This window comes from Bactrocera dorsalis, chromosome 3 (assembly GCF_023373825.1).
Source record: "Bactrocera dorsalis isolate Fly_Bdor chromosome 3, ASM2337382v1, whole genome shotgun sequence".
In the NCBI taxonomy this organism is placed as follows: domain Eukaryota; kingdom Metazoa; phylum Arthropoda; class Insecta; order Diptera; family Tephritidae; genus Bactrocera; species Bactrocera dorsalis.
In genome coordinates, this window is record NC_064305.1 from 19959625 (window position 1) to 19968981 (window position 9357).

The 9357-nt window shown below is 31.8% G+C and overlaps 1 long non-coding RNA gene across 1 annotated transcript; it reads left to right on the forward strand.

The window, feature by feature from the left end:
• The first annotated feature begins 870 nt into the window (after window positions 1-870).
• Window positions 871-7370, forward strand: LOC125777332 (uncharacterized). The gene is made up of 3 exons (XR_007422248.1): window positions 871-1790; window positions 5676-6441; window positions 6736-7370. It is a non-coding gene; the product is annotated as an uncharacterized LOC125777332 (long non-coding RNA).
• The last annotated feature ends 1987 nt before the right edge of the window (window positions 7371-9357 follow it).

Consider the following 9357-nt stretch of genomic DNA (forward strand, 5'->3'; position numbering starts at 1 on the left):
CAATTGTTGCGATGTATAGTTTATGCGTTTCAAAAACTCGAATTATTATGGTCTTATTAAATAAAGTCTACAATATCAATAGAATATTGTCCTAAATTTGATCCCAGTAATTGTTTCGGAGATACAGCTTTGAGAGCTTGTGCGCTCGAGGCTACCTTGGCTAAGTGCGCCGTGTTTAAACACGTTTTTCTCGAAACTGTGTTTTTGAAGTCGGTTGGCAAGATTTCTTAAAGATGACTCAACCGATCCTCTTCAAATTTAACACAGGTCTTTGACATACAATTCTTAAGGTTTGGATGAAGACTTTTTCGTTTACAGCTATTTATTTTTGAAAAAAATTTTGCGAAATTCTCACTGAAATTTATCTATGACCGAGTTTAAAATATTTTTTTGTTTCAAAAATTTCAGAATTTCTTTCTCAAAAGTGTATGTTTTTAAAAATAAAATATTTAATTTTTTATATGAGAAAAAAATTGTTGAAAGAAGGTTGTTTTTTACCCGAGGAAACCCATAACTCATGGAACTCCTTAAACCTTATGTTTTCTGCTAAATAAATCAACAACAGCAATAATTTAATCACTTTCTTGCAAAAACCTTTTAAGAGAAAGTTAGCGGGCAAAGCTTTCAACATCCTGCATGCAACATGTGTTGCAAGAGCGACAGCAAAGAGCACTAACTCAAGCGGGAATGCACGCCAAAGTGAGAGAGAGAGAATGAAATATGATGACAACTTTTCAGTGTGACAGCGCTGCTACAACACATTTCACAGGTTTTTTGTTGCACTTGTTTCGCTTTGTTCTTTTCATTTTGCTCCAAAAAATTCGCAAAGTCGAAACAGCCAAAAGCAGCCGAGTGTGGCAAGAGCAAACAGCAGCATAATCACAGCACACTAGTTGCTCAGCTGAGAAATTCACCACGCGCACACTGAGACACGCACACATACACTCAAACGCGTGCCAGCAAGCAATTAGGCATAGGCAGCGTTGCTCTCGCTGCCAGCGCTAGACTCTCGCCAGCCGCGACTGTTTTGGCAATTTTCACAAAGTATCGGGTTGTTGAGCGTTGCGGACGTGTGCTGATCTGAACGCGGGCGTCAATCGGATATTAGAGAGTAAAATACCAAGGCAAGAAGAAGTAATTCAATAAAATCACAAACAAAACGGCAGCCGAAAGCAATTGGTTAACGGGCGCAGAGAAATAAAAATTAAAAGAAATTTTGTTTGGTAAACAAATAAATTGCAGCAATTAAAATATAAATAAATCCATCATCAGCGAAAGCAAACGATTGTGTAAGTAAGCGGCTGCAAGTAAAAACTTTGCTAGCCGATTGTGATTGTGTAGCATTCTTTTCACGCTGTTCGCCAATTGCCTGTGCACGCTGCGAATGACTGACTGTCTGGCCAATTGTGGATTGTGCGCCACAATTTATTGTAAGATTCAGTGATTTTTTTGTGCTTTGTCCATTTCGTGTCACAAACCAGTTTGTGCAACGGCGTGCGTGTGTTGCAAATAGTGCGCCAAAAATATTTTTTTTTACTTTCAAGTGCTGAGTGTGAGATTTGTTTGTGCACCGCCGGCATTTCGCGTGAACTTAACACAATTTGTGATGATTTTGTACCCTGGTTATGATTGCAGTGACCTGTGGCTAGCCGTTGATTGTGGTTGGTGATAAAGAAAATTACAAATTTCGTTAAAAAATTGTTAAAAATATCCTTTCAAATTAAAAAAAAAATGTGTAGTGATTAAGATTTCATGACCAAAAATTAGTTTATTGGAAAATTGTAGAGAAGGTGAGTCGAATAGTGCCAAATAATATAAAAAAGTTAGCTTTAAAGAAAAATATCAAAAAACAAAAACTAATTTACATAAACTAAAGAAAAAAATTATAAGTAAAATTTTATTTAATTTAAAAAAATAAAAATGCTATGAAATAATAAAAAAAAAAATATTCTTATGTGCTTTTAACTTTAGAATTTTTTTGGATTTTGCAAATTAAGGTTTTACATTGGATTCCTCGGTTAAAAAACAACCCTTTTCGAAAGTTTCCTTCTCATATAAAAATTAAATAATTTATTAGAACTTTTTATTGCTAGAAAAATAAAATATTAACTAAAAATTCCGAAATTTTTGGAAAAAATATTTAAAACTCGGGCATTGCGGCGCCATTTCCGGTAACCCCTTGGAAAAAATCCGCCCGCGTTGGCAGGATAACTCCTTAAAGGAACATCTGAAGTGAAAAAATATGTGTTGTAGTTAAAACCTTAACTTAGAACTTGGGCTAAGGAAAAAAACTGAAAATTGGAATTTTCGCAGAGATTTTTACAAAAGGAATTTAAACTTCAGTGAAAGTTTCGCGACATTTAAAGTGAGAAAATAAGTGTTTTTATTAAAACCTTAAATTAGAGCTTAGACAAAGGAAAACAAATAGAAAATTGGATTTTTGGCAGATTTTTTTACAAAAAAATGTAAATTTCAGTAAAAATTTCGCGACATTTTTTTCAAATAATTGTAATCGAAAAAAAATCCTTGATCCAAGTCTTTAAGAATTATATCTCAAAGACCTGTGTAAAATTTCTTGAAAAACGATTGATTAGTTCCCGAAAAACCTTGCCAAACGTTATCATAAACAGTTGCGAGAAAAACGCGTTTAAAGACGGTGCAATTGGACTAGCCTAGCTAGCCTCGAGACACAAGTTCTCAAGGCTGTATCTCCGAAACTATTACTAGGATCAATTTGAAAATGTGGGATAATGTTCTAAAGGTATTTTAGAATTTAACTGTAGAAAAAGTAATAACAAATCGATTTTGTGAAACCCGCAAGTCCTTTTAACACCTTGAAAGTGAAATCGTTTTTTTTTTAAATGTGCAAAACAAATTTAAATACTTTTTTTAAATTAACATTTTTCACTCAAATATTTTCTTCATAAAAAATACTAAGCATTTGAAATGAAGAAAAAAATTTAGATAAGACAAATAAAGATTAATTTCGGCTGCAGCAAAATTATGATACCAAAGCCTTTACAGGTGCATTTCTCATGGCATAAAGAAGCATATAGTTCAAGTATCTTTAGCAATCAATAAGTCTGTATTGCAGCTATATGCATCTCCTCGACCGAGTTATATTGGGCAAAAAATCATGCCACATTTCTTGAAAATATATTGTCAAATAAAAAGGTAATCCATACGAGAGCTGGTTTTAATCGATCGGTGCTTGGCAATTATACGATAATAATAGTCCGATGACATCGAGGTCGATAAATTACATGCTGCTTTGGTAGAAAAGTATTTTTATAAAAAATTGCAAAAATTCTCTTAAAAAATAAAACTATAAAAATTTTCAATCGTTTAAAAAATTTTAAGGAATCATGGGGGTATACTAAAATAGTTTTCTGCTGGTTTCATTTAAAATTTTGAATTTCTTTTAAGTAAAAAAATTAAAAAATATTTATTTTATATATTGTTCTTTTATATATACTTTTTTAAAATTTTTAAGTAATAGCATTTAATATATATAGTACACAGTCTTAATTACCCTAGCACTTATCCTTGGCTATGGCAATCCAAAACCTTTAATTTCAAAAGTCGCCATCGCGAGTGCTTTATCGCAGTCCCTGTTTTGCTCCAATTCGCATACATTTTTCCGCTTTTCCTCTCCCATGAAGCCAAAGCAAATAAGAATAAATTAATTACAAAAACAAAAAAAAATAAGAAAACAAATAACTAATAGCAAAAACAACAAAAACACCTTCTGCTATAAAAAAGGCACGCCAGCGACTAGCATCAACGGCGTTGTCGTCGCAAAGTCAACGAATCAACACTGAAACCATTCAAATACTCACATACACCCGCATACATACAAAGGCGTCTCTCCACGTTACCCACGCAAATTTTCACAAGTTTCACTCACATAACGGTAAACAATATCGATAGCTGTTGCGTCGCCTGCACAACTGAGTTAGTGTTGTACAGGTGTTATACTGTTATTATCATGCCAATAATTTTTTTATTGTCTCTTTTTTATAAAATGTTGTTGTATTTGGTGTTGCTGTAATTTTCCAACACCGCGCGCTTATGTCACTCAACTGTCGTTGATATTTGTGAAAGCACTCATGTCCAGAGTACTATTTGCATGCGGGCAACAGTGTGGAGAGAGAGTAGTGACTGGGCAGCCGGTGCGTATACGTAACTTGTTGATATTCGGTTAATACAAGTTTAAGCTGCGGTGTTTACATGTGCTTGGCTCTGTCCAACGTGTAACGCAGAAAATAATGCCAGTGGACGAAACTATATATGCGTCGATATTATATATTTGAATTATTTGTGTTTTTAGGGAAATTGATTTGCGTTTCGTTACGGAACTTATATGGTGGACAGTGAGAGAATATTAAAAAAATAAAAATATTAATAATAATTGTCATATAATAAAAAAAAATAAAAAGAAAAATAGTTTAACGTAACTAAAAATTAAACAAAGTAAAAATTATGAAAAAATATCAAAAGTTTTAAAAATTTCAAAAATTATTTCGAATTTCAATTTTGAATTTTAAATTATTTCACTATGTGAATTGCGTTTTGTTACGACATCTAAGCTGTAGATAGTGACATGTTAAAAACAATAATAATAATAGTCATATAATAAAAAAAAATATTACGTGAAATATTTTAATATTTTATGAATCGAAAAAAAATGTATAAAAAATTTTAAAAATTAATTTATAAAATGAAATATATATTTCTCTTTTGAACTTTTTCACTATGTGAATGTGGGTACAAAAGCATACTATATATTTCAACTAGCATAATTTTCGGCTATAATAATTTTATTCCTTTATAAAGAATTTTTTTTTTTTAAACAAAAATTAATTTTATGAAGAATTTTAATAGTAAGCAATTTTTTCTCGATTCGAATTATACAAAAATATTTTTTTAAAACAATTATTAAAATTTAAACAATTTTTTAAGCTAAAACAATGAAAATACATACATATGTTCACTATTGTCATCTATACAAACTTGTGGCAATCAGTCAAATCTTTCAACTTTAGCACAAATAATTTCAGCTTCTGGAAAACAGACCTAACATAAAAACTAAATACCCTTATGTAAACAAAATAAAATGAAATACATACCTTTAAGCCACTTTTAGGCAGAAAACATTTTTCTTGTATTAATGGCTTCAATTCGTAATATATATATATTATATAGGAACTAATACATAAAAAAAATTTTTTTTATTTATGTACTTAGTTTTATATTCCTTTTAATATTTTTTTATATTTCGTCACCTGAAATGCAAAACAACGTTTCACCAAAAAAATCGAAATTGAATTTTTTTACTGCCTACGATCCACTATATCACATTACACGTATATACCATAAAATTTTTAGCTTCCTTTGTCAGCTATAACCAATATAAAACCGTTTAATAACCATTATATAACAGTTTTATAACCAAACTTTAAATTTTGTTTCAATATGAGTTGTATAATAGTAACGCTTTTCTGGCTAGTAAACTTTTGAAAACTGATGTTACACGTTACATACATTATTTTGCATTTTAGGTGACGATTTATGCTTTATTCCTTAATTATATATGTACATATGTGTTTTTCTTTTTGAACAAATCAACTGCAAGTACTGTTTAATTGACCTACATAAATCTGCTTTAATTACAGGAAAAAATATTGCAGGCGCCAACAGCTGAGAAGCTATAATAAAGCTAACAACTCTGAGTTGCAAATTGATGGTACAATAACCACAATAAACTGAAAAAGTCGCACCAAAAATTCCGAAAAGACAGGTGTGCAATATCATCGCCGTTCGTAAAAATACCAACAAACCTGTACAAACATAAATGATAAATTTACGCATACATATATATAAACTATTAGGAAATGTGTGGAAACTTAGTATGTAGTTATTTCAAAGATAAGCATAATTTAAAAAAATTGTGAATTGTGGAAAAATTTCGTGAGAAGTAAAAGTGAGAAAAACTAATATAAAAAAAATAAACAAAAAATAATAATTTCTGAAAAATCTTATTCAATAAATAATAATATATGTCCAATTTTGAATGCAAAACATGAAAAAGGAAATTGTTTTCATAAAAAATATGTGTAAATAGCTGAAAAAACGTGAAATTTTTAGAAAAAATTATGGGAAACGGATTGTGAAAAAAATCGACGCAGAAAATTCCGCGTAAAAACTGGATTATCTGGAGCAAATAACTGAAAAAATTTGAATAAATGCAGCTGTGTGCCACTGATAGATTTTAGGTAGAAAAACTGCACTTTTATTGAATTTATAACATAACGGATAATTAAATAAGCAACAATAGCAACGTATAAAAAATTTGTTGGAAAAAAGTTATAAAATAAAAATTAATTAGAGTAAATGATGCATAGGGGCGTGAACCTAATAGTATTTAGTTAAATATGAAAGGTAAATGCCATTGTGCTTGTACTTGGAAAGTTTAGAAAAACGCTTAAAAGATAACAACAAAAATTAAAGTTGTTGTCAAGAGGCAGCAAAAAGTTTATGAGTGAATATTTATTTAATTAATTAAAATTAAATAATTAAATTTAATTAAAATTAATATTTAATAAATCCTTAACTAAGTAAAAAAATATTTCATTAGATATATTTCTCAAGCCAAAATCGTCGTAAAATAAAACAAAAGGAAAAATTTGTAAAATAAGTCTAATATTTTCTAAAATTTATAAAAAAATGATTTAGATTAAAATACGTGAAAAAGTAATAAGATAAAATATCAAAACAAATTTGGAACCAACACAACCCAAAATAAAAGTTTTATCTCAAAAACATAGTCAACGTGTATTAGTGTTAATCATTCTAATTATATATAAAAAATTATAAAAATATAAAAAATTATTTTAAGTGCAACAAATAGTACATCCTTAACCCAACATTAGCAGCAAGTAAAAATATAGTGTACTCTCAGAAAATATCAACAAGAAAACAGCAAAAACTCCGGCAGGATGTCTGAAACGCAAGACAACAACGGCGACCAGCCGCTGCAGGACGAGGCGGGCGGCAGTGAGAATAAAATGAAATCACGCCTACGTAAAGGCGCGCTAAAGAAGAAAAATATTTTCGCCGTTAAAGATCATTGCTTTATACCGCGTTTCTTCAAGCAGCCAACATTCTGTTCGCATTGCAAGGATTTTATTTGGTGAGTACAATTAATTTAAATTATTTATAGTAAGCAAATTGCATAAAATTTAGTGGTAGCAAGGGCAATATGTTATGAAAACGAATAAAACTCTTAAAAAATAGTTTACCAAATTAAAAGTAAAATTTAGTCCTGAAATTAATTTCGTAGAATATTCATCATACGCCATGTGCAACAGTTGATGAATTCATCTGGCTAGCAATGGTTATATAACTTTTGTAATGCATAGTTAGAAAAAATTTTATGTTGCTTATTGATTTTTTCTTTTAATTTTAATTAGTTTATCAAATTTTTTAGATACTTACAGAAAGAACCTTCTTCGTGACAAACATATTTTTTCAAAATATATTTTTTAATTTTCACAAACTAATTTGTCTACTTTATACTCTTGCAACATATTGCAACAGAGTATAATAGTTTGTTCAACTTACTTTACGTATCACCTACTAACTAAAAATAATCGAGTTAGATATAGGGTTATGGGTATGTAAGAGGCAACTTCAAGGCCAAATGACTGCCAAGGAGCAAATGTGAGCAAAAAATTTTGAAGAAGTAGGCGCGACCAACCCCTTTTTGTTTAATAGTCATACACACCTTAACCACTTAAGCCACAATAGCCAAATTCCCTTGGGATAAAACCCTATCTACACTTTAAAATTTAAAACTACTAAAAGTGCAACAAAATCAATAACCAAGTGCGACAGAGGTTAATAGTAGCCAGGAAAAAACTGCTCGGTGGGCGTGTCATCGCCCACATTTAGGTGAAATAATTTATCTCGGGACACGGCCGACAGATTACTACCAAATGTGGTATACAAAGGCGACTACTTCATGCTATAAAATGCAGCTTTAAATATGACGAAGTGGTGGGTGTGTCGATCCTTTTTATACTGGCTTCTCCAAGATGACGCGGAGTTGTTGATTTTCTTGGCCTGAAGCCACACTGATAAGATCCAATCAGTATGTTGGCGGTGGGCTTTATCTTTCACACAATACGCTCGCTAAAACCTTATATGCGATGTTGAGGAGGCTTATCGTACGATATTTGGTAGAGATTGTAGGGTCTCCCTTTTTGTGTATTTTGAGAGAGCACACTTAAATTTATTTTTCGAGCACGCGTTCAACTGTCCATGTTTTACAATGATGCATGCTACTTATCATTTCTTCGCCGCCGTGTTTGAATAGCTCTGCCGGAAGGCAATCGACCCCAAGATTTGTTGTTCTTCAGACGGAAAATTTCTATTCGAATTTCTTCACGCCCGGGCAATGGAAACGTTCACTCCATTGTAGTCATTTGGGGAATACAGTTCCCAGCTTCTGATGTTATGCTGTCACTGCTATTCAGGAGGCTGACAAGTCAAGTGCAGGAGTGCAAGTTGAGTAGAAAAATTGTTCGGCTTCTCGGCCGTCGAAACTTTTTTGCGTATATTGACAGGTATGTCAGGACTCCGGAGCGTACGTCTAAATACTGAAGACATGTCTTTCGTTTATCAGAACATGATCCAGGTAGCTTGATAAATTTTTCTATGCTGGAATCTAGTATTACAGGTAACCATATTTCGGCCTCGGCGAAGTCGATCAAGTTCAACCCATTTTCATCATGCAGGCTGAATTTACCAACCGTTGTGCCAAATATATTTGCCCACCCACATCATCCTTCTCTTCTGTTGGGGCATGGGCGCAAATCAGCGAGAGTAAAAAAATTTCCTTAGATTATCAATTGTATTGACTTCAGACTTTCTAACAGCTGCTAGTATCGTATAATCTTATAATCTTTCTATCTCATTTCAACGTTGCGTTCAAAACTATTTGCTGCTCTCAACGAACTAATTTCCGATATTCTTTTTGTGAACAACCATATAAAGTTTGGTATCTGATCGGTTCCAAGTATTGGGTATCGGTTATATAGAGTAAGGCTCATTTTAGTGCATGCTTTCCAAAAAGTCAGAGCCTCGTGAAGCAGCTGCAAGTCTGAGTATACGAATTCTGTACACATTATTAAGATTTGGTTCTACTTCTGCCTTACATTTGTCATACTTGACTCATATCTGCTTTTTTATCTTGCAGCCTGCTCTTGATTTCCAATTGTTCTGAGCGGCTCCTAGCTTTACCACCTTACCTGCCTTTTCATAGCAGCAAATGATCAAATTATGGACAAGTGGAGT